The 26746-nt window shown below is 44.6% G+C and overlaps 1 protein-coding gene and 1 non-coding gene across 7 annotated transcripts in view; both read right to left on the bottom strand.

Annotated features, from left to right (window-relative positions):
- LOC135901959 (serine-rich adhesin for platelets-like) overlaps nucleotides 1-26746 on the bottom strand; it is a 184422-nt gene that overhangs the window by 66464 nt on the left and 91212 nt on the right. The window lies entirely within an intron of this gene.
- On the bottom strand, nucleotides 12376-12448 carry TRNAT-CGU (transfer RNA threonine (anticodon CGU)). The gene has a single exon. It is a non-coding gene; the product is annotated as a tRNA-Thr (tRNA).

The following is a 26746-nucleotide window of genomic DNA, read 5'->3' on the forward strand; positions in this document are numbered from 1 at the left end:
TTTGGCTCTGGGAGAGCCATAGGTCTTATATACTGGGCAGGACTATAGCACTGAATCCCGGTGCTCGCATGTATGCAGTGGATGGCGTACGGCAAAGTGCACGCGTGTGGGTGATTAGCCGCACGGCGTTATTGAGAGCGCCACTGGTCATCGCAATACTGCCTACGCGGGCGAGTAGGTTTCGACAGGGCAATACGTGTACATCGAACGCACAGAACCTCCATCCCCCCCCCCCTCCCATTTCTAGTAGCAGTGGTAGTAGGAGGAGGAAGTTCTTACGCTAGATTAATGCTGCTAAGTCCGTTATTAGAGTACGTTCCACTCTCGAGGGAAACACCTCAGAGCGCTGATTAGGTGTCCCGTTTCGGCGCGAAAGCCTGCAAAGTAATCTTTTATCGCGCTTCACGCTAACCGCTTAATCGTTTGCCGGAAAGAATGAAGATAAAGCCACATTCAGTACGCTAAGGCATTACTATCAGTTGTACAAATGAACGACTACGCCAAACTCGGGAATCTGGCGCTTACGGGCTATCACTCGATGTAATACACTTGTTATAGCGGAATGCAGGAACATTCGTCTATCAAGCTTTGCGAGCCAACTGAAAAAACGCAATGTCCTCGTAATTAATACCAAGCACTCACTACGGCATCTATCAGGGACAGGGTGGTGTTTTGACACCAAAGGCCGTCGATCAATCAGGCAATCAAATTTGTAATGCAAAATCTGAACAATTAAAAGGAAGCTTTAGCTCGGGGCCTCATACGATTCCGGCTATATAACCACATGTCAAATACAAGAAATACTATCAGGAGACGACAGCTCGAGATGTTTGAATCAAGTTTGTTGCATTTGAGAAAAAAAAGTTTAGTTCCAGTGACTGCAGGCGGCAGGATTGTGATCTGGGGCTTGCAATATTTTTTTTGTTTAGTTATAAAAAATTTCTAACCTTTAAAAAAAACTGAAGGGCAAAGTTTACAAATCCGTAACTCTGCATTAAATACAGATATCGCAACTATGTAAACTCCATAATTATGGAACATCTAAAGCTGACAAATTTATTATATAAGTTTGCATCCTATTTGAAATCGTTACAACGTTTACGACGTGTTTGCAAACTTTTTCCCACGAATTATTCGTATATCTCAGAGCAGTGCACACTACATCAATTATGTACGATTAAGATGTATTATTAAGCGCAGTTTACAGAAGTGTGATATCGTTTTTCGTTGCTGGGTTTTAAACTTGATACATTAATTTTCTTGTCTTTTTTTCAATTTTGCTATTTTCAACAATTCTTGTAAAAAAAAAACTGACGGCATAGATCGAAATCCGCTTCCTACAGTCACTAGCTCCTTCTTTCTTTATTTTTAATACGCAAATCTCATCATAATTGCTGCAGCGGTTGCCGAGAAAACCGATTCCTCCGTTCCCCCGCATTTATACGGCAGTCTCCAAGCTACAGCTTCTTCTTAATGTGCAAACTCAGGTTCTGTAAGTCACAGGCCCATCAACTCCATCCAATCCATGAGAACTGTGAAGATATGCCGTCTTCTGTGGAGCTCCGAAAACAGTGCAGATTACTCACACATTCATAAGGATGAATCCATCTGACGTAGTAGACTTTAAGAGTCAACTTCAATACACTCGAAAAAGAAACTTGGTGGATGAAGAGCAGTGGCGTAGCTAGGGTCTTCTGGCACCCAGGTCCCATGGGTCTACTGTCCCCCGCCACCCCGGGTGCAGTCGTGGAAGGCGAAGATATCGACAATTTCCGGATATCTTCAGACGTATATGGCACCTCCCCCCCACCCACTGGCCCCTTGCACCCGGGTCCCACGGCCCCCCGCGGCCCCCCCCCCCCCTGTTGCTACGCCACTGATGAAGAGAAACGGGTTCTGCTCCGGGGACTGAACCCGGCACAGCTTCCCTTCCGAGAGAGTCGCCCTAGGTGCAGGACCACTGCACCGGTGAGAGGGCTCTACAACGTTCTCATGAAAGGGTATATAAGCAACCAGGAGCAATCAGAAAAAAAGTGAGAGAAAATGAGACGGCGAATTGGATGCGAAGAATGGAAACGAAACAAAAAAAAGGACCGTGAGGATTAACAAGAATGAGAAACAATAAATTGGAAGTAAAATTCCGTACGATAACACGAAGGGAAGTGCCTTGCTATTTGAGGCTCGAGATGGTTGTCTGACAAAAACACAACGTAGCCAATATTCGCAATTAGGCGAGGCATATGCGTGTGCCGCAGCAATATCGGGTGAACCTTCAGCACATCCTGATGGAATGCGAAGGGCTTCCCCCATGGAGCTAGACGAGTGCGTAACGTAGAAATTCCAGAAGCGCTTGGATTTAAAGTAGACGGAAATATCAATCGGTCAGCAGTCTAGATAAGCAAGAGACGTTTACAGTAATGGTAAAAAAGGGGCAGGAAAGAGCTTGATAGGACCCGATTCGTTACAGGCCTAGGTAGCGGTACTAGGTATAGATAGATAGATAGATAGATAGATAGATAGATAGATAGATAGATAGATAGATAGATAGATAGATAGATAGATAGATAGATAGATAGATAGATAGACAGACAGACAGACAGACAGACAGACAGACAGACAGACAGACAGACAGACAGACAGACAGATAGACAGATAGATAGATAGATAGATAGATAGATAGATAGATAGATAGATAGATAGATAGATAGATAGATAGATAGATAGATAGATAGATAGATAGATAGATAGATAGATAGATAGATAGATAAGTGGTTCTTGTGGGAAAGGAAGAAAGGCTGGCACTATCTTCTGCAACCCATGCGGGAGCACGGCTCAGCGCCAGCGGGGTCGGGGAGATGGGAATAAAAGAAAGAGAGGGTAGGAGGGACAAAGGTAGAAACTTTATTGCAATGGAACATATTTGAACGAGGGGTGGTCGGAGCCTCTCAGCCCAGGGCCCCACTGGCTTCGGCCGCCTGCCTGACCTGGCTAATTAAGGACTTTTGTCCTGCCAGGTCGGAGCGGGCGAGGTGTGCCTCCCACTGCTCCGTTGTGTCATAGGTAGATATAGAAGTTTTCAGCAAGAAAAAAAAAGTAATATGGCGATGCACACAAAATACAAGAATGAAAAACATGTTTACAGCAGAGCTTGTTAACTCGAGAAGGCTAGGTGAATATTTGTCCCGCTCCGTTTCAAAAGGGGACGCCATTGAATCACCACCAGCATCACCCCAGCGTCACCGCCACCGGCCTGTAGGGATGCGAAGCGAGTCGACGTTCTAAACGACAACGACCAACGCTTCATCGCTCGTCCGAGAGCTACGCATCGAGATGTGCCCAGTTCTGACCTTGACCACAAATCATTCCCAAGTATGCGAAGCACGCGCAATATGACACCGTCGAGTGCACGCGATAAGCGACAGGAGATTTCACGGAGAAAGCGTATCCGCAACCTTCCAAGTCGCACCGGTGCGCGTCAGTCTTATCTCAGAGGTCGTGGTTTATCGCGTCCCTCAGATTGTGCTTCCCTCCCTGGCTAGACTCTGCTGCTGCTGCCCCGACTGTGGAAAGCTTCGGCACACGGTTCCTATACCATTCGAATTGACCACAACGCGAGAGGCCGTACGAATCGACAACTCTGAGTGCGCTGAAAGCTAGAAACGAAATGAGCAATCAGAACAAGTAATTCTGCGAAATACGCCTAGCTAGGCGGCGGCGGGATCGCGCACGAAAAAAAATTACGATGAACCTGATTACTGTTGTTACTGTCAGGGCTTCCACGCGCACTCAAAACTCTAAGCGCTTACACTTAGAATAAATGTTCGAGTACATTTTCGCATTCTTACAGATTACATGTTTTCTTTGCACATGCGGGAACTTGCGCTAAACATTGATACCTTGCACCGATAAGTCATACCTGCCGTGGTTTCTCAGTAGTTATGATGTTGGGCTGCTGAGCACGAGGACGCGGGATCGAATCCATGCCAAGGCGGCCGCATTTCGATGGAGGCGAAATGCGGCCGCTGACCCCTAAATCTAAGTACTCGTGTGCTTAGATTTAGGTGCACGTTAAGAGAACCCCCAAGTGGTCCCAACTAATATGAGTTCCCACTACGGCGTGCCTCAAAACCAGATGGTTGTTTTGGGACGTAAAACCCCAGAATTTTTTTTTAGCATAAATGATGATATGGTCGCTAAAGTAAGGTTATGCCCGTAGTTTACATCAGGTAAATGCGGAGAAAAATATGTGCTACAGGAAGTACCGTAGATAATGCTTGACGCTCAGATTAGGTATAGTATATTTCTCCAGCAATCTTTATTAACATCGATATAGCGATGGTATTAAAGTTTGCAGTGTGAAGGTATACTGCAAAACATAAACAAGCGCACAAGACCACGCTCCTCTTTATTTGCGGTAAGAAGATTTGGTCACCTGGAGGAAAAAGAAGAAAGAAACAAAGCAAAGCGTATAAATATTCACTGTTAACAATTTAGAGAGTTATAAACTGAAACGAAAAAGAGCGTATCTGCTGCGTCATTGCAGAATACAACAACAACAAAAAAAACGCGCACCGTTTCTGTTAAGTCATACCTCCATGTACACACAGCTGCGAAATTGATAAAACTCGAGTACCGCTTGTGATAATGCGGTGTGAATAGGTCGGCGACGCGATAACAGCTGTATACAGAGTGACATAGAGAGCAGAATGGACATTCATCGTCGCTGTTTGCACAGCCATACAAACTGCCGCATTGCTGATAAGACCCAAGTGCTCCTCCACCCCACACACACACACCTTTCTTTTCTGTCTTTTTTTCTTCTAAACGCGAGGCGAACGCGATAAAACTGGCCGAGTACTCCACGCGCTGCTTTTGCCTTGCCGTTGGCCGCCGCCGTAACTTCGTTCTTCAGCCCTTGCGCGTAACATAGCCTCCAAGATCAGGCTCCGCGCATACCGCCAGATCTTCGAGGCCACACCGGGACCGCATAGTGTCTCGCTCCGAACTTTTCGTCCCACAGCCAATACGTGCGCGAACTTTTATATTTGTTTTAGCACAGGCCCAACGACACGGATTGGGATATAGAGGTCACGTGGGGACAACAAAACAACATAGGTCACGTGTGTTGCCTCGGGTGCCTCATATGTCCGTGTCGCTCAGCCTGCACCAGAACAAAAAAAAAGTTGAATTGGATTTATTGATAGGAAAGACAGAGAGGTCGACCTGATCTAGTGCGCTCTAGTCTGCTACTCTGCACTGGGGAAGAGGGAAGGGGAGTGAAAGTACTGGGATTGATGATGATGATAAGAGAAGTGGTGAGTGCTTATGTACATGAGACAGTTGTCTTGCTAGAGCCGCAATTAGAAGATGGCTTATCGACAATCCCACACAGCTACCCTCAACGCGTGGACGGGCGGGTAAGTGGCGGCGCTTCTCAAGTGATTTCGCCACTCGGAAACCATCGATGGTGAGAAAGTGTCCCTTGAATTTCCCTACTGGAGCTGTTAGAATTGAATATAATCGCCGGCGCAGGACCTTTTGACGGGGACCTGTACGCAGATTTGCCAGAGCTTCGTCCTTCTGGCTTGAAATGGATTTGTGGCTTTGCAAACGGATTGTCTTCAACTAAATATTGCGGTTAATGGAATTATTACTGTTAGGTACAATCGGTTATGCAGCAGGCAAACGCGAACATTTCTGTCTTTCTCGACCACCTGAACAAAGACTCTCGGAAGTATTACGAAACCTTGGAAGTAAGCTACAGCGCACTGACAACTCCGATGTTCCTCTTCGAATACACGTGAAACGCCAAATTCCCTCATGCAAATTTCTCGCCCATGTGCACGCACTAAAACATGTTCTGCTTCATTTTTTTCCCCGGAGCAGCAAAAGACTGGAACGGCCTTTCTCGCAACATCGCCACTATCACCTGCCCATCAAGCTCCATGCATAGAATATCAAATATAACATCGCACTGATCGTTATCAGCAATATTCTGTCTAACAAAGAAAAGCACCCCTTATGTGATACCCTCTCGGGGATCTTTAAGGGAATAAGAATGAATGAATGAATGAATGAATGAATGAATGAATGAATGAATGAATGAATGAATGAATGAATGGCAACCACTGGACCGATTCGAATAAAGTCGGCATGCTTAAATTTTATTTTATTTTTTCAATTTTCTTTTTTTTACCGTCTCTCAATAGTTCATCTAATGAAATGCAATTTACTTACTTCAACTCTCCGTTAAAAAATTAGTGAGCACGTTTCGAATCTTGCTTACATCTTATTAACTGCTTCCTTTATCTGCTTGTTTGTTTCAGCAGACGGCCTACCTTTGGCATGTATTGCTTGGCTAGGCAAGTAGGAGTAGCCGGCCTCAACCGTGATGTCTATCTCCAGTCATCTATACTTGAAAAAAATTTGTTGCATTAAAAAAATAAGAAAACTGCGAACTACCAGATGTTAGAAGCAGAAGCGAGACGTATGGCCTGAATTTTTCTTCTAGAAATCATCGGTCATCAACAGAGAGAGAAAAAAATAAGGATCCAGATTTACTGATCTGTGACTGCACTGCCAAGAGACATCGCAATTGCCAAAATTATCGCTATAACGTCTAACCAGGAAAAACGAGTAAAGTTTCGGATTACAGTAATATATGTGAAACATTTACGCGTTCAGCGTGAGCCTTTTGAAATTTCTGTTGGCACACTAGCGGTATACTTCAAAGACAAGTTTCGTTCGCATTACAAAACCTGGTAGAGCAACTTCACAGTGAATTTGACCTAATATTTTAAAAAATAAACAACCAAATAAATAAATAAGTCCTGGTAGAATCGTTTCAAACTAATTATTCAGTAGGACCTAAATATTCAGATTGACATGCGAAATAAATAAATGAACGAATGAAATAAGTTAAATATATCAGGATTTTATCTCGGCAACAACGTAGTCGACATAATACCAAGGAATTACCCCCAGTACTGTTGATGTGACTGTGTGGCAGGTATTGACTGTGTGGCAGGTATTGTGACTGTGTGGCAGGTATGACTGTGTATTCTTCTGGCAGGTGTGTCATGGAACGGGCACACTGTAAGGTGAAATCTGATTCTAAGAAACTCATCGTATGTAATGATGCCCTCGGACGTTAGGATTCAATAAAATGTACAAACAAATAAGTACACTGACGACGTAAGTGAATACCCAGCGATTATACGAAGATATATCTCGGTACCATCTTGGCAATGTTGTAGAGGTGCAGAGATATTCTAGAAAACATACAAACGCATAAACAAACGATTGAAGTAAGCTTAATATGGTGTACATTCACAAATCGTAGTTTCGGCATATAAGTTCCCATTCATCGCACTTTACTAATGACAAACCCGAAGCCGAATCGAAGTTCTACGTGTTCATTTGTTTGTTCCAGTTTTGTTTTTTGTTTTACAGTCCCGTTTTTTTATCGATGGACACATTCACTGTAAAATATATCGCTTGATCTGCTTCTTCCTTTGCCATAGTTAAAATCAGAACAGCGTTAAAGTTCGCCTGTGTGAAAGCACTGCCCGTCCTCTTGCGACAGCGATCTCCGGATAGCACTCGCTGTTTTACGACTCGCAAGACGCTCGCCGAATCGTGGCTCTTTAATTTATTGTCGTCCCTTTCGTTGTTTATTTTCTTTCGCCGCGGTGAATGAACATGTTCTTCGCATTGTGTGCGAGCCAGCCGGCGTGTCATTCATTCGAAAGCGAAGCGGCACCGTGACGCAACCGATGAACGAACTACACCACGGCTCGCTTCACGTTGTAACCCGACGACCTTTCAGAGCGCGCGCCTCTCATCTCTTCACACTTTTTTTCCTCCGCCCCTTCCCTTTATCTCCCTTTCTCCCCATAATTTCTCCCGAAACTTCAAGCGCCCTTTCCCTTTGCTCCCAAATTCTCTCCCTCCCTAGCAGACGCCCCTTCCCTATTTTCCCTGGTTTTCCTCTGCGATACCCAAAGCGCCCTTGCCGGTTTCTTCCTCCCTCGATTCCCCAACGCACCTCTCCCCAGTTTCGTCCTCCCTTCCCCAACGCACTCTTGCCTTTTCTTCCCGATTTCTTTCCCCTCTCCCTTCATGTCCGACGCGCCCTTCCCACGCCAGGAGGAGCGCGGAAATGTCAGACGATCACAGGAGAAACCCAATTTTTTTTCACCGCGGCGTCCAACGCCCACGCGGTCACCCTCTCTCTCTCGCCGCGATATTACCACCTTTTCCCGCCAATAGTCCGCGAGAAAGTGAGAGAGAGAGAGAGAAAGCAGAAATAAGAGAAACAACGTTGGCTGTGGAGACACGTTGCAGAAAGTCGAAATAAGTTGACATTCTTGAAGTATAATCTTTCTTTAAAGCGGGATATATGACGCTTCTATTTCTGGTGAAAGATTTACAACTTTCGCCAGTGTTACCTTTATTTCACTACCTGCATTCCCAAACCAACCGAGTTTATATGCCTCCTCCAAGTGCGACCATCGGCGTTCAAATTATGATCAGGTAGCGTTTGCCTCATGATAGAATTTCAACACTTGACATTTACTTCCTAAAGGCGCAGTTCCGACGGAAATCCCCTTTGATGTAGCAGTATTCACGTTCTCCAAAAACACGGCAGCATTTATAAAACTGCACACCTTGACATTTGCGTCAACAGGCGCTCTTTACATTAATTAGTGACAATATAGCCGAGCCGACTTTGATACCCTGGCTATATTTCGTTAGTTATGAAACTACAACACCGATACCAGTAAACCTTACGAGGGTAATATGCACTTGTGTTCAGCACCAGGTGCAGTGTCATACATGCTCAGAGAAGAACCCTTTGGCTCCTGTAAGTTGTGTTTTTGGCTCTTCTAAGTTTATTGTTGGCTCTTCCACATTTTACTCCGCTTAATGACTACCTTTGGCATAACCAATATATGCAAGTTCGAAGAAAGATAAAACTCCACTGTCACTCGACTGCTTCTTAAACAGGGGACAACGCGACGCATAGAAGTTGAATATCTCGTTCATTTAATAGTTGTGGGACATTAATTAAGCCGAAAAAACCACAATTGCGCCATGATTCTATTGAAAAGATTCTGGATTCAAGCCAAGTAAATTTATGTGTTCTTTTCATGATTCATACAGAAATTGTGCGAATCCTTATTTTAAAAAATGTCACGTGACACTTATGACACTTATGCCTCATATACAACATCATATTCAACTTGAGTCGAAATTGAGCTGCCTTTATACGACGAGTGTCCTAAAGTTTCTGATACGAATATGCACAATAATTGTGAACATACAAAAGTCAATTGACCAATATTCTTTTTTAATCGTGTATTTCTTGACTGCAGTTGTTCGGGAAAACGGTGTCCCCCAGAGCGCATAAACCATCTTGTGCAAGCAGCGTTTGCGTATCGAACGTAGCATATATATATATATATATATATATATATATATATATATATATATATATATATATATATATATATATATATATATATATATATATCGCGTATAGTACCGGTGCCTGCAACAGGTGAGTGAATCATTCAGAAACATTGTTGCCGCTCTCGATCTCCCACTTCACTTTTCCTGTTCAGTAATGTTTTCAGCAAAGGTAGGTCAACCAAAGCGTTCCGCCTCAGTGGCACAGCGAAAATGGCGTCGCGCTGCTAAGCACGAGGTCCCAGGTTCGATCCCCGCCGCGTCAGCCGTATTTCGATGGGGACGGAATGCAAGAAAAAAAGAAGAAAAGAAAAGTTCGTGTACCGTACTTTTGGGTGCGCGTTAGAGAATCCCGGGTGCACAGGATTAACCCGAATCCCTCATACCCCCCCACAGCTTCGGGTCGTTAAACCTCATAATTGTCTGCAAAACAAAATACATATTTCAAATTAACAGTGTGGCTCAATAAATTCGAGAGACCGTACAAGTATTAAACTTACTATAACGCAAGACGTAAAAGAAAGAAAAAAAGAAGAAATTTGTCAGAACGCTCACCGCCTGCGTACCGTAGCCGAGAAAACGCGGTACGTCTTCTCTCCGTTCCCGATTCCTCGCAGCATCTGTAGCTAACCGAAAGGCCAAGTGCGACGACTCCCTGCTACACGCACGCACAGAACGCACCCACATTAATTCACGGCCGCATAACGATCGGGCAACGTTGCCCATCGGCGATCTTTTACGACCTACACGCTGGGATGACGGCCAACAGTCGGCTCGCGGTCGCTTCGTGTTCCCTCAGCACTCCCACTTACGTTTCGCCCTATATGCCCTTTCTTTCTTTCTTTCTTTCTTTCTTTCTTTCTTTCTTTCTTTCTTTCTTTCTTTCTTTCTTTCTTTCCTCCTTTCTTTCTTTTTCTTCCTAGGGCTCGCATCCTCGAATGCCAAACTTTTGTGTGCGTTCCGCCATCCCGACTCTTCCATTTCGCCATCTAAATGTCATAGCTATACGTCTGCCTCGTACCCCTCGACCCGTGATTCCTTCATTACGCCTGAATGCCACCGCGCCCCCAAAAAACACCCACGACGCTGCCCTTGGGATGCTGCGGCAGCTGAATGGAGGAATACTGTCTCGCAAGTCGTGCATAGCCCACATGATGATAAAATGTGGTCCCGGGTATAGTGTGTTACAGCTTAATGCAACCACACATAGTGGCGATTACTCTTTCGCGCACCGAAGACTAAATACGTGTTCATTGCAGGGTGTGTGCGGGAATGAACTTGGACATTTCGAGGATAGAGTATTGTGGGAGACTACTCAAAGAAAAAAAAAAACATTATGTGCTGCTCGAAATGGCGACAGCTGGATCGACAGAATAAGTATCGATGCTGGCACGACGCCGGCACGAGGGCCACGATGGTATGGTGACGACATGACGACTTCGGTATGACGTCACGATTACCGTGACGGTACTAATGAATGTGAAGATTATGATGACATGACAGGACTATGATGATGATGACGATGGAGACAATGACGATGACCACACGATGACAGTATCACGACATATTTACGATTGGGGCATTAATGACAATGAAGACGATGGTATGACGGCCCGGCGGCGATGATCTCATCAATGACAATGACGATGGTATGGGTACGTAACGACGATGATGGTATTATGCATTGCTACATTTCACGAAAGCCACTGGCCTCAGTGACCGATCATATATATAGGCGTGAGGTTGTGGACATCCGCATGTGCTCACACCGGTAGTGCCTTCTTCCCTCGCTCTCTTTTCTTTTCTTCCCTTTAACCCCTTCCCCTGTGTAGGGTAGCAAACCGGACATGCGTCTGGCTGACCTCCCTACCTTTCCTTCCTTTTCATCCTCCTCCTCCTATGACGATCATACTATCAAGACACGACTGCGACGGCGGAAATGATAATGACGATGTTGAAAGCAAGATCATGAGGTCACAATAGCCGACAAGTCGCGAAGCCGGCGTCGAAAGTGAATTGGGGGGGGGGGGGGGAGTTATCTACTGTGGTGGATAGCTCCTACTGAGAAAGAACCAGGACAAGGACAAAAATTATAGTGAAACGAATGACGAAGCCCAAGGAAATACAATGACAGATCCTCAACAGCTATCACTGTACGAGCAAATAGGTTCGGCGGAATTACGCTAGGAGACGGATGTTTCATAGAAGCGCAAATTGCCATTCACCTGAATGCAGCACGAAGACACAAAAGAAGTGCAATACTTATTCATAATGAAAGTTTCGCAGTTGAGGGGGCAAAATGCTTCTGCAACTGTCGCTACACTTAGAGCTATTGCTGCACTAACACCTATCACTGTAGAACAACATATTCTCCCAATTCAAGCCGGTGGCTGTGATGAGGCGTGCTCCAGGTGTTTATCTTTAACGTGCTTTTTCTTTCGGCCTATATACCGAACCAGTGCTCTTGGCGAAATATATGCAATTTGCTCTTTCATAAGCTCATTGTGACCGTGTCCTTCGTTTTCTAGTTTTCAATGTCATTCACGATTGGTGAAGTCTATATATATATATATATATATATATATATATATATATATATATATATATATATATATATATATATATATATATGGGCGTGCGTGTGTGTGTGTGTGTGTGTGCGCGCGCGTGTTTGTGTGTGTGTGTGTGTGTGTGTGTGTGTGTGTGTGTGTGTGTGTGTGTGTGTGTGTGTGTGTGTGTGAACGAGAAGAAAGGAAACCGAGGGGTCCGACCTTTATTAGTGACATCATAAGAAGCCAACAAACATTGACACCAAGGGCAGCATAAGGAACAGGATCGGTAGTGTTTAATTGAATTAAAGAACGAATAAAATAAATTGAAATTAAAGTGGATGACAACACAACCGGCCGCAGGTGGGGTACGAACCCACGTCTTCGCATTACGAATGCGATGCTCTCACCAAGTGAGCTACAGCGGCGCCGTTTATCCATCTGCTTTTTCGAGGTATGTATGTGTACATATTAAAATTAACGTGACCCCTGGAAAAAAAGACATATATATATAGAGAACTGCGCGTTTTATGGATCAAATTGTATCACATTATATCGTAATACATCGATCACATTACATAATATATCGATCACATTATATCGTAATATAACTTTCCCTTCTGTTTCGATTCTCTTTTCCATTGTCTTTGCCGACTCCCATCTGGCCTTTTCCTTTCTTCTTCTTTTACCCTATCTGGCATCTCCACCCACACGACAATAATACTTTAACTGCGTGATTCGTTAACGCTTTTCTTTTTCTTTCTACATCGTTTATACTGTCTAAGCGACGTTCAAAGCCGCGTAATTGCCTTCTCGAAAACTGCGAGCCGCAGCTTCCCGCTCTCCCGTGCAAATAACACGTGTTTCAGCTACCACCGTGCCGTTGAAGTTTGCTAAAGGCCTCGCGTTTATAACATTTCACGCACCGCTCTACTGTACAACAACCACCCAGTCGTTTACCTTTAGGTTCTTTATTTTTCGTATACTCGCTGCATACGCGTCCTTTCTTAACCCCGCACACAGAAAGGAAGGTCGCGAACGCTTCTCGCGCGGTGAGCTCGAAAGGGCACTGCGGCGGTGGCGATGAATTTTACAGCGAAGCGCGTGGGTACATATTTCAAGTTTGCGAACTCGCACGCATTCGGAATTCTAGGACCTGGAGTGCTACTCGGAATTCCCCGTTCTTGTCGCCACCGGCCTTCATGTGTTATTCTTTGAAGAGCTATAGCTTGCGCTCTCGCATATGCTTGGATCGCCATTTGACATATACGCGTATTCCCGCTTAACACGCTCGTTCGCATTATACGTACACGCAGCTTCGTTCATTTGCAGTTCCGGCGTGGTCACAATTAAAGCTGCAGTGTTTGCTTTCCCGCCCTTGAGTCGCTTGGTATCATCGAATTCCAGTTTGGTACTCTGATCTGCGCTTCAGCTGGCGCTTTATGTATTTCTTTTTCTAACTGCTAGTTTGCGTACTTGTCATTGGAGCGTCATCTGGTATTCGTGTATACTCCCGTCTCGTACTCTAGTTAGCGTAATTGCCCGAAATTTATTCTTCAATTTGTGAGCAGTCACTTGGCATTGTAATTGGCGCTCCTGTAATTGCGTCATCTGACATTCCTTTGCTGTCGTTTTGACACTATACATATTGTTCACGTTCTTGAAATGCAATTTGCATTCAACAGCTCCCCGTTTTGTGCCCTAGCTTCGGTTGTATACTCGGAGTGTCATTTGGCATTATTCTGCTGTCCTTTGCCACGCTAGCCTGTATTCCTAACTAAACGTAAAAAGTAATTGCGCATTCTCGTGTTGTCATTTGGTGTGCAAGTTCATGCTGTGAAACTTACTGTCGTTATATGTATTCGCGCATTCTCGTACGCTGTCACTCTTAAACATCGAGTGTCATTTGATATTTGTGTATTGTTAGGCACGTTACTTTGGATTGTTAAACGTGCAAAGCATCGTGTGGAAACGCCACACAGCAGGTGCAAGAGAGCTACAGTAATTCAGCAAACATCCGCGGTTGACCTTCGGTTGTCGATATGTAGAGTATTCCGCACATTTCTTTTGCGAACACTTCTGAGCACTTCGTTGTCCTTTTGCAGAACTGCAGACGGCATAAAGAGTTAGGAACTATTTCCACTTAAACAAGGTGCAATGGACTTAAACAATGCACGTAGCTTGGAATTATGTGCAGCATACCTAACTTCCTAAAGATGACTTACATGTCGAAAGTGGTGCGATCTACCCGGCAAGCGTACGATTCCAGACTGTGTAGATTAGAGCTCGGCGCAGCATTGTGTATATTACAACCATCCAGAACACGACGTCGTCCCTAATAATTTCCCACCAACTTTTCACGGCGTTATTCTAGTTCGCTTCTGTTATTTTAGCTTGACATCCTTCGATGGTGCTTCCAATATTTACGAAAAGTGATTTACTGCTATTTCTGCGCAACCACGGATAAGCGCGAAGCCAACTGTCCAGAATAAATACCCACATACGCTTCGTGAAACGAACGTAGGCGCGGTCAGCTTCAAAAATAGCGCGGACCGTGCTCGGAACGTTTGCCCAGCACTTGAATTAGAAAACAACTCGTGCGAAGCGACGAGGGAAACCTGCACAGAAAAAAAAAAGGACGCATCCCACGAGCCTCAGTACCGAACGAACAAATACGAAAAAACACCCCTGCGTCAGGGCGTCGGCAGGTTTTCAATTCCGAGCGCATGTCCGAGGCTTGAGGTCTGTCGCCATACGACTGTTAAATGCGCGACGCATGGCTTGGGTCATAGCTGAAACGTTCATAACCGCAGACATAAAAGAAACACAAACGTTTGCTTTTCACGCCTGCGAACACACGCACACACCACACACGTACGCGCAACATCCTCCTGCTATTGGACAGACGAGAGAGCTAGAGAGGCAGTGGACAAGCTATCGTCTGCTTTTCTTGTTATTAGTTTCGTATATTTTTAACGCACGCGGCAGCAACGGCAAAAACCAATGTGTAAAGTAAACAAACCCTTCGAGTTTGAGCCTGTCCACGATGAGCATGTAAACCTCGGCCTCCTGTGATTTTTTTGGCGTCTATTTATTCGTCCTTTCTTTCTTTCTTTGTTTACTTATTTTGCGATTTTGTCGCTTTTTCACACCATTTCTACTTTCCCCTTCTGTTGGCGCTGTCCAGTTTCGACAACATTACTGCGCCTTTTAACGTGCCCCTGGCACGTTTGTTTTTCTTCCTTCCTTTCTTTCTTTTTATTTCTCTCAATCGTTCTTTCACCTACGCTCAGGAGTTGCATTGTCGTTACTCACTCCTCGAGTTGTCTTCTACACAGCAACAAGTGCGCTTGGCCTAGCGACCTCATCGGGACGGTCGTCAGCGATGTCAACGCCGAAGCGTTGCCTGGCATGATGCGTTTTTGGCTTCAGGAACGCGCTGTATTCTTGACGCCCCTTTCAGCCCTCGGTCGCCTTCACATTTTCATTGACGTTCGCACGAACCAGGACTGAACGAACAAAGAGGCACGCGCACCAACAATAAATGTAGCGGTGCCTGTCTTAGATACAAATAAGGCTTGCCGCAAATTGAGCTAGCCGTAACAGCATGCCATCAGATATATTTATCTTGTCCGCATTATGGGATTCAGAAATACCAGAGATGCAGACGTCAACCGAACAGCGCTAGTGGCGACACCTTCCGGCGTGAAGTACAACGAGAACGCATAAATATATTGCAGTGAAAGCGTGTGCGCAGCCTGGCAGGCGGCGCAACGCAGACCTCGGCAACATAATAAACGATCTACAATGGCCAAGTTTTCTTCCGACTATAGTACAGCAGGATACAGGACAATGTCCCCGACGCTTTTTGAGCGGACAAACGGCTGCAAGGTGTCGTTACTGTCACTATTGCTGATGTTTATCCACAGGCTAAAACTTTCTATTGACTAAAGTATGCTCATGATTCACACATAGGTTGAGGCGCCCATCATGAAGATACAAGTAAAGGTCTATCTCCAAGTTTCCGACATCAGTGGCGCTCAAGTAAGGTTTCTGTGGTGAGTTTCTGTGAAGTTGAAAGTTGATTGACATTGCAGTTTTAGGCTCCCTCTTCCGGAATACGAGAAAATCGGACGGCAAAAACCGCGCGCCGCCTGTCACTTGTTAGGTGAGAAACACTCTGTAGCACGACGTCGTCTGGAGACATTTCAAGTGGAGCATATGGCACCAGCGTTCTTTGACATGCTCGATTCTACTTTTGTGAACAACTAAAGATATTCATCGCTTTCTTCTTTCGACCGCCTTATTTCTTTCTTTTCATTTTTATTCGTTTTACCATATAATTTGTCCAACGAGTCGAGCAAATACTGATACCATCTGATGTGTCCCACGCTCAGGCACTGCTGCTATGGCGGTTGCAACCTCTCCTCTTTCGAACAGACGTCACCGGTTAATTCCGTTTCGCGTATTTTTAGCCACACTCCAGGTCAGGGGAGCGAAACGTTGTACCAAAACAACAAAAGTATTGGACAGTGGGCAACTACAAGTAAAGCACTGCGCAAACGGCAAAGTATACGCAGAGTCAGGTGAAGTGGAAACACGTGAAGGCACTAAACCGCGACTTCGAGTGTTTCATCGACGTCGCTCTTCTTGCAGACGACATGCACAAGCACGTCTCGTCTGCAAGAAGAAGAAAATGACAGTTTACGAAACGAGAACGAGCGGCCTTGACCGGAAAGAAGTTGTGTCCCGAGCTCCTCCGAAACGTTATGAAAAGCAGCAAGCGTATGCGTATTCGTGGAGCTATAGAGGGACCCTTTAAAGAAGTTGACCTTTATACCCATTTATGGCAGGGCACGACCTTCGAGGGTCCCCAAAGCCCGTTCGTTTCTTGCTTGCTTCTTCGAAGCATCGTAAGCAGGAACAAAAAGCAGCGCAATGAAGGGGACGTCGCGCTCGCCAAATAAAGCGCTCTTATTGGCCCAAGCCCGGCCTTAAGTTTAAGCCATTTTCTCTCGCTTTTTATTCTTTTACGTGTCTTTTAGCATATGCTTCAAGGGTGTCGTCTTCTGCGCGCGCGTGCGTGCGTCGTCTGTTTTCCGTTCACAGACGACCTTCCCATCGTCTGCTTCTCCCGTTTCACCGTCACGGCCGGCTTATTGTCCTTGTTATCCCTCTGAAATAGGACGTCGCCTATCCCGTTAAGGGGATATCCTTTCGTTTTCTCATCCCTACACCCTGCTATATTTCACGGTGTTTTGAAAACAAAGCTTGTATAACGAGAGACCTTCGGGTTTCCAAGAAATATCAGCCGCCATCCCCTCTCCCCCCTCCCTCGAAAAGGCCGTGAAGATGCGGGGCGATTTAAGGTAATTTGCGCGAATTTCTAGCTCGGGCATAGGCTGCTTTTGTTAAGCCTTCCATTTTTAACAAAAGCAGCGTTTTCATTACGCTCTGGGGCAAACCGAGCGTAACTTTTACCCTGCGAAGACCACAAAAAGCGCATGCGTGAAAGATGTTTTCTGCTTGATGTATCCTTGGCATCCGGTTTCGTTTAGCCGGTTTCGGTTTCCACCCACGACCTTTATTTTTTTTTCAACATTTCTTTACGATTTCGTAACGAAGCACAGTGTAACTATCCCAGTTCACCCCGCCCTGTCTTGTAAATTAGCGTGTAATAAGAAGCAAGAAGTGGCTGCTGATATTGTTCTTGCGAAGAAAAAGTGACCTTGAACAAGACGCGTGGTCCGCCGGCCGACGGTAGCCGCAAGTAATCAGAGAATCAAATTAAACACCAAAACAAAGAGGGCGACATATATGGCAGATGATTAGATGGCGGGATGCTAACGCTAAAATGTTCCCAGGCAAGAAGTGGGCGTTTTCAGCGCATGCGCAAGAGACAATACGAGTCGCACTGGATCAACGAAGATGCGCATGACTATGCCTGTCATGATGACGATGATGATGACGATGACGAAGACGATGACGAAGACGACGATGAACAGTGTGTTTGGGATATTGGAATAATCGAATCTAAAAAGGTACACTTTCCCATTTTTCGTGGGTTAATATAAAAAAAGAACTTAATGTGCAATGCATAATGCGCAAGGTTAGATGTTCCATTCTTCCAACTTGATGTGGTGACTGCACTAAATATTTAGGCCTTGTTTCCGGTGTTATTGATGCCATATTATACTACTTACATGCTTGTGATCTTTCGTTCTTGTTGCTATAGCGTGTGCAGTGTGCTATCGTTTTACGTAATATTCATCTCTCTTATTTCTTATTTTATTTTCTCTTTATTTCTTTCCTGGTTATATAGTGTCGGACTTTGGGATACAGCCGGCTATAAAGAGGCCAATGCTTTCACAATTTTCTCCCCTTAATAGCTAAATAAGCGCAAATGCACAGGATCCAGCACTGTAACAAACACTTTAATCAAGAAGCAATGAACAAATAATCAAGTTGAAGCAACTTGCGCAGTGTAATTGCTTTGCGTGTGACAGGATTGGTTTATTGGTGATAACAATCAACGATAGATATTTATTAAGTAAATGCCTCCGTTACGGTCGGCCAGATCACGAAGGAGATTTTTTCGCACGAGACAAAACGATTACAGGGAGGAAAACATCGTGAAAATTTTACTGTCAATTAACTGAAGCAATTTTGTTGGTCGCTTATACGACAGAAACGTCAGACAAACTTTTATGGATCACATAGCACGGTCTAGCACGTCTGGACAAGGAGACCAGCAGTTACATCTTTCGATGTTTCGCATAGAGGATTGGGAGGGGGGGGGGGGGGGGACACAAGAAGCTCAACGTCGATATGTGGTATACTTGGCACAAGAGAACAAGACTGACCCCGTCTGAGCGAAATTGTAAAGCTCTCGCAAGTAGTCGAAGACGATATACTTTTATTAGCAAATTAGTGCTCAGGCTCGCTTTTTTTATATATCTCCGTCGAAGACATCTTTTTATTGGTACTTCCAGAAAACAAAATGCCCATAACCGTACGCCAAAGTCCCGTTTTAGCGAAACGACCATAAAACCGAATATGTACTGCAGACTTCCATGCTATTAGGCTTTAGTTATTAGGTTTAAGCTTAAGGTTAGGTTCACACAGGGTGCAAGGACTTCTTGGCGTCTTGCCAAAACATAAACACGTAGGCCGACCCCAGGAAAGTCTAACGTAAGGAGGTGCAGTTGCAGCTCCGTGAAAGAAATTACACAGAAGCCCGAAAACGTCAGCTTAACGTATGCTTCGTTGGTGAAAAGGCAATAAACATGTCCAATAATGCAGCAAACACGCGTTAAAAACAAAGCAGAAAACGCAAATAACCAAAGGAAATAGACGAGAACAAGTACACCATGACAGTGGTGACTGCTGTGATTGTATTGATGAACTAAAACAAAATATTAAAACGAAGCATTTAATTTACTAGCGATTAATCAAAAAGCCATAGAACAAAACAAGAAGTAAAAAAGAAGGAAGTACAAACCCCCACAGCAGAAGGAGAAGAAGAAGAAGAAATACAGTAAACGCAACACACCGATTAGTGCACCTATGGTAAGTAGTAAATCTATTAGTAACAGTACAATAAAAGATCAGCAATATTATGAACTCCAACTATACTGTAGGTTTACGACAACCTCAAGTACTGAGACCTAACTCCCAGTATAGGCCATGCACTAATGTTGCACCATAATTTATGTATATGGAAACGCTTGCCTAGAAAATCGAACTCACTAGAACTATACCGATACATGAAACTGATGCATGAAAAAAAAAAGACAGAAAAGAAAGGATAGCGAAAGCGTGGGTTTAAGGTATTACTAACAGTCCACAATAACTACAAATTCTTTTCGAAAATTCAGGAGAGCTGAAATCAGAAGCAAATCTATTTATTCAAGTCATTCTTACATTATGAGCCACTTTGGTCGCTGGACAATTTACGTACTAAACAAATCATTTCTCTCTTTTCTTTTAAATTTAGGATAACCATTATCAACACTGAATACAGAAGGCAAGGGATTAAGTCAACATCTTCTCCCGGGGACCTACAGTCACCCCTGTCGTGTCACCCGACATCACTTAATGCCTGCACATTTCCTTATCTCATGACTGCGTTTAATCCTGTGTCACCTTTTAATTCGCTTCGTTTCCCTCACTGTCCTGTAGCTCTGCTATTCTAACGTTCTACACCGCTGATAAGCTCCATGGATTATCCTACCTTCGCCAACTCCGTGTCTGTCCTTAAAATACAGAATATCCGCTAATCGAGTTCGCTAATCAATATCATCGTTCTCCAGTCTCCTAAATCATTTTCTCCCCATCGCTCGTTCCGCGGCCCTTAGTTGTCCATCAAAATGTAATTTTCTTATCCCCTAAATGTCAGCCCATGAGATAGTATACTTACGTAAATCTTTGATCACCATGCACACTTTACAGTGAAATCCATAGGCCGCCTTTCATTACACCATCGGCTGCTAGCCAAACGTGTCCCGGCCCACTTTTTTATTCTCCTACTAATTTATTTCTCATAACTCCGTCGCTGTGGTTATATTGCCCTAATAAACGTACTACATCGCCGCTTCAAGAAGCCGGCTAACGATCTCGAGCTCTTGTACACCCTGGCCTGGATACTGAAGCTTACATCACTTATCCGCATTTAATCCTCAAGCCTATATGCTTCGGCTTTGCTGGTTCAGACGGTCAATAACTCTTACTATGAGCTATCACATCGGTTTTTCTAATCAAGTGAAAATGAGGAAAACTGAATTAGGAATTAAGCAATAATTGTGATCTAAAGACCACGCCAAACAAAGTATTCGTCGAGTGAACGGGCAATTCAATTGTGTGTGTGTGTGTGTGTGTGTGTGTGTGTGTGTGTGTGTGTGTGTGTGTGTGTGTGTGTGTGTGTGTGTGTGTGTGTTCCAGCAAAACAAAAACTACACGTGCAACGCAGTCCCACGAACTCTGCTCCCACGGCGCACGTGTAGGGCTATGTTTAGCAACAAGCTGAGATTGTCGCAAGCTCTCTATAATGAATGACGTTAAAGCCATTTTAATGGGGCGCGAGCGCGAATCGGAGCCAGTTGCGACATGCTCGTAAAGCACGTGGCTTTGAGCCGTTGTCTAAAGATAGCCGGGCGCCCCAGAAAAGGAAATGCGGACTAAATCTCCAAGACAGCCGATGGGAAAGCGCGGAGATTATAAAAAGAAAGACTTACGCGGGAATAAAGGAAGCGAGGAAAACGCGACGGAAGAACGGGAGCGACAATAACACTACGGATAGATAGATAGATAGATAGATAGATAGATAGATAGATAGATAGATAGATAGATAGATAGATAGATAGATAGATAGATAGATAGATAGATAGATAGATAGATAGATAGATAGATAGATAGATAGATAGATAGATAGATAGATAGATAGATAGATAGATAGATAGATAGATAGATAGATAGATAGATAGTGTCCCAGCCAATTTTAGCCAGAATTTAAAGCTATGCCAATGCCACGTAGCTGTACAGAACCAAGGTAATGTTTTTTGCCGTCGCTTGGAGATACTCAAGCTATTTTCTTTTCATTCCGCCTAATTAGATAATTAGTCTTAATTAACAATCTCAAACATTGTAATTACAAGAAAAGCGTCAATGAGAAAATTGTAGAGTGACATCAAAAACTCTCGATACAGCTCCCTGTTGCTCAATACGTGCTACATAAGTATTTTTTCCGAGCGTGAAAGAAGCCCGAAAATGCACGCAATTGCCGCATGACTGGCCGCTCGCGGCGTTTTGCGTGTATTCGCGGACTTCTTTCACGCTCGAATAAACACTTATGTAGCACGTATTGAGGAATAGAACGCTGTATCGGGAATTTTTCACGTCACTCTACAACTTTCTCGCTGACACTTTTCATTAATTATATTTGAGAAGTTGATGAACTAATACTAGTTGTCTAATCAGGCGGACTGAAAAAAAATAGTTATCTCGAAGCGACGGCAAACATTACCTTGGTTGCGTTCAGCTACATGGCATTCGCATATCTTTAAACTCTGGCTAATGTTAGCTGGGACACCCTATATATACATATAAGAGCTTTAGTTTGACCGTAAACGTGTTACCATGTGCAAAATAACGGATTACCAGAGAGGTGTAGTATTCAACTAAGCTAACTGGTTCATATCCAAGTCGCATTTGAACAGCTGAATAGACAACGGGACGGAGGCAGACGGACAACGACGTCGCTGAACAACATCTGCACATAAAACAAATTTATACAACTTAAGACTAGCTAAACGAGGGGTAAATTTAGGGACGCCACGGGAGCGAGAACGAGATCACCACACCACCCCAGGAAGTGAGGCAGGACTCGTGTAATGTCATCGTTCACGAGGGAGCAGAAGGCGCGACGGGAGAAAAAAGAAAGGGAAATCGGGAAGACGGGAAAGGAGGACAGTGGAGGCGCGCTTCCCGCTTCTTTTACCCATGACCTTTCGGCCGGTGCCACTCGGAGCGAGATCCGAGTCGGCGGGCGAGGAGGAAACCGCCTGCGACTGAAGGCCGCTCCGATCTCCTTGGGTCCTCCGCAACTCGGAAACGAGCGCGCGCCCAGCTGACGTCACCGCGGATTGTTCCTTTCGATTTCCCCCGGTCGGCCTTGCTGCATGCCGACAGACCTTGTTGTTGTTGTTGTCACCGGCGGCGATGACGGTCTTGGTCGATTGCCCCATACTTTGCTCAAGCCGACTGACTTTCCGACTGTCAGTGCAGACGTCACGACCCTGACGATTCCTGTCGTTACGCGGCGACGTCATCGTTCACGTCGCTCGTGATTGGTCTTGCGATTTACGTGAATTCCTTGTCGAATGCCGGCCTAGCTTGTTGCTGGCGGCAGCGAATGACGTTTCCTATACTGCTGCTGTCGTTTGCCTTGTTGAAGAGTTGTCGCTGGTGCGTTGATGCTGGTGATGATGTATCAATGATGGCAGCTCTCATTGTTGACGTCGATGATGATGCGGCTGAAAACGCTGTCGCGTCCGCGCTGATTCAGTTGGTGTTGCTTGATGCAGCTGCTGATTCGGGCAGCTCTGGTTACGGAGGCATCGTCAATTAACTGTAAACGTCTTTTATATTTCGTCCGGTTTAAATATTCCTTTCGTCGGGTAAAGCTTAAAGAATAACAAGAGTTGTTTTTGTTGCACAGTCAGGCAGTTGGAAACATACCTAAAACATTCATACCTCCCCCAGATTTCGTAACGGAATTTAAAGTATATCCCCTCTGCAATCATTACAACATGACTTTTTGGCTCACATGGGACAGGCTCAATTCAAATCGACTCGGTAGTTGCGCAGCGTCCTGGTTTTCAAGCGCACTTGAATATCAGTGTATCACACATGAAACACAGCTAAACACACTTGAGGGTTAAAATTACACCTTCCTACATCGCGTTTTATTTGTGTAAAAGGGAAACATTTTTTTTTTCGTTTTACGCACTTCCATTCGTGACAAAGATGAAACGTCCTAGCAACGACATGCTGCCGACACAGGAGTCAAGGGTAGAGCCGTTGCGCACTCTTAGAGCAGCAGCAAGGTTTACATTTGCTACAGCAATTGCACTTTACCTAACTCCACTTTAATTCCTTAGACATCCACGCACTTCCAGGAATAAACGCTTTGTGGAGCACAGATGCCGCGAGAAAAGCGAACGTTCGTCGTTACCTGGCAGCACAGCTTCCAACTGACTGCGTGGTTCACTACTCTGTGCCTCTACACCACCGCAAAATTCATACTACAGTCGGGACAAAAGTTCCGGAAAGCAAAAGCTTGTGGACTTGGGGGGCCTACAGACTTTTGTGCAGCACTGTGCACTTTTGGACGGGCAGATGGTGCGTCGCCCACTTGCCCCTATCGGCGCACTCCACTTTCTTCCACTGATTTTTACATTCCGTGTGTTACGGGCGTTAACTTAAAAAAAAAACGTGCAATAATTCCCGTTGTAGTATATACAGGAAGACGATGGTATAGATTACAAGTCACACGCATGCAGGTTGTGTTTTAGTTGAGGCCACAAGGAGAAGCGTAGGCAGGTAAGACACATAACACAAGGAACACGGTAATCTGTTAGAGCAACACGGTAAGTACCGAGATGATAGGCGCTATCGAAGGCGGCAGAGAATTAATGCAAGCGATGAGATTAGACCATTTTAGATTTTCTGTCATTTAAAGCTTCGGTCTAGGACATACGGTTTGCCCAAGCCCGTGGAGCATGGAGATATTTGAAGAAAATAAGGGTGGGTGGGCGGATTTCCACTAAGCAGCTGTAGTTGAACAGAACGACGATAAATATGAACACGTCTGGGACGACGAGAAGCACTATGTGCCATTTATGTCCAAACTGCTGACTTCGCTGGTGTTTACTTTAAGGACATAGTGATTGTGACTCTTTACAACGCCGAAACATATGCACACTGCTAGCACACTTTGCATGTTGCTCACCTGTCTCCCAGTTGTTCATTCAAGCGTACGCAGTCAGTATCGTGGTACGCGTAATAATCCGAAAATAGGACACGTACCAAACAAACTTTCAGAAATATTCAGCGCACTGGCTCTGAAGGTCGAAGTATCCAAGCCGACCAATGATGGATTTCACTTCGGTACGTATAGTTGACGTGGGGCTTGCTCGCAAATGAAACTCTCGTCACTAAATTGCCTCGGCTAATGTTGCCTGAATATAGGATGCAAGGCAGCGCAGGGGACACGTTTCCTAACACGGCATTCCCGACTTAACGTAACCAAACGCTGCGAACGTTGTTCTTGCGGATCCATTTCGCAAATACTTCCAAGATTGCGGGGTGCCTGGGTGGGAGACAAAGCGAAGGCCAATTTTATTTATTTATCGTTTGCCACGACGGAGTGCAAGTGGCCAGGGCGAATTAGGATCGAAGCGGGTTTCCTTGGCGGTGCCCCGTTTTTACGCAATCGGGGTATAACCGGCGGAAATCGTCGCGGTAAACTTGCCGGACCGAGGGCAGGTTGAACTCCACGAATGCACAGCTGTGGCAGCCGGTATCAGTAACGGCAGGAATACCATCATTTCCTTATTTCTGTTTGCGATACAATCTTACTAAACTGCTCGGAGGGGAGGGGGGGGGGGGGCATGGATAAAGACGAACAGTTGCCTGACTGAGACCGTTCCGGAAAACAGGTAGCATTCGAAGGAAAGTAGTTTCACTAAAATGTCGTTCATCCAATACTGCGTCATTAAGAAGCAAGTCTGGATACGGCTGCTTATATATAATGTCTCGTCCACTCTACCTGACCGCAAGTGGATGCGTACGGGGCGTGTGTCTGTCATCTCAGTGCCAAACTAAATAACGTATTTATTGTCTCGTGGTCAAGGGCCCGCGAAAATATTCATGCTCGTGTCTATCCATATTAAGGTAACAACAGCTTCGCCGCGAGAGGAAACGAAGGTCGAAAAAACAAAACAAATTTTTCGGGCCCCAGCAGTCACACCAGGATATCGTTGAATACTACTACGCCTGTGACAATTAGCGCGTACCTTGCTGTTATAATGTGTCGCTCGCCATAATTACTTACGTTTGTCTTCCTGCAGCAATTTCCTTTTCCACAGGCATTTCTTATTTTTTTCTGTCTCGCGTAGTCACGTGACACCAAAAGCAGAATTGGTATTGCTAGCGATATCTTGTTGACAGATCCCCGTTCACTTGTAATGTAATAATTGATTCTGTTTCGTCTGAAAACACAATGAAGCGATTACTGCCTAAGTAATATCAATCTAAATCCCTGGATAAATCGTCGTTAGAAAAATCAATTATTTGGGAAACAAGATTACATCATACTACTACGTCATCGTGAGAGACAACTTTCCGCGAGACCAAAAATAGGTGCGTCAAAACACGACACGCATATCAGCACGACACATATCAACAGGTTGCGGCAAAATGCTACGGCTATAACTTATCCTATTCAGCGTCTTCAAACTTCTTCACACGTCGCGTGGAATACACGATACGTACAACATGACATGAAATTAGCCGCAACGATTTCGAAAAGAATACACTTACATGCATGCCGCGGTGTGTTACTAACATGTTTGTCCCAGTGAAAAGTTCTTCGTAAGGTTGACGAATTTCACGCACTGCTTTTGGCGAGTCATCGTTCTAGGCTCTGCGAAGGCATCTTAGTTGACAGGTCTTAGGCGGTCATGAATTTAGTGTGTTCTCAAAAAAAAAATATGATATTAGTTAGGCTCCGCACTTATATGTTGAGCGTAAGCCCTTAAGCAAGACGAGTTATAGCAGCACGGAAGCGGATATTCTTAAACATTATTGATCACATCTACCCTGTTTAGATTCGCATCCGGTCACCCCGTCCACAAAGCGAAGGTGTGCTTTTAAAACTGCGCATAAGATTTGGATGGTATATTACATATTATTATTATTATTATTATTATTATTATTATTATTATTATTATTATTATTATTATTATTATTATTATTATTATTATTATTATTGTTGTTGTTGTTTCTTTATTGTTTGGATTTATTTGGCTACGAGCATCCGCGGAAGGACAGGCAGTATGTTATTACAAGTCCCTAAAGCCTGCCTACCTGCAAGGAACAAAAAGTGAAAGAAAGAAAAGCCACTGGCAGTGAACGGAAATCTGCATTTATACATTAGCATCAAATGA

Source organism: Dermacentor albipictus, chromosome 9 (assembly GCF_038994185.2).
Source record: "Dermacentor albipictus isolate Rhodes 1998 colony chromosome 9, USDA_Dalb.pri_finalv2, whole genome shotgun sequence".
Lineage (NCBI taxonomy): Eukaryota > Metazoa > Arthropoda > Arachnida > Ixodida > Ixodidae > Dermacentor > Dermacentor albipictus.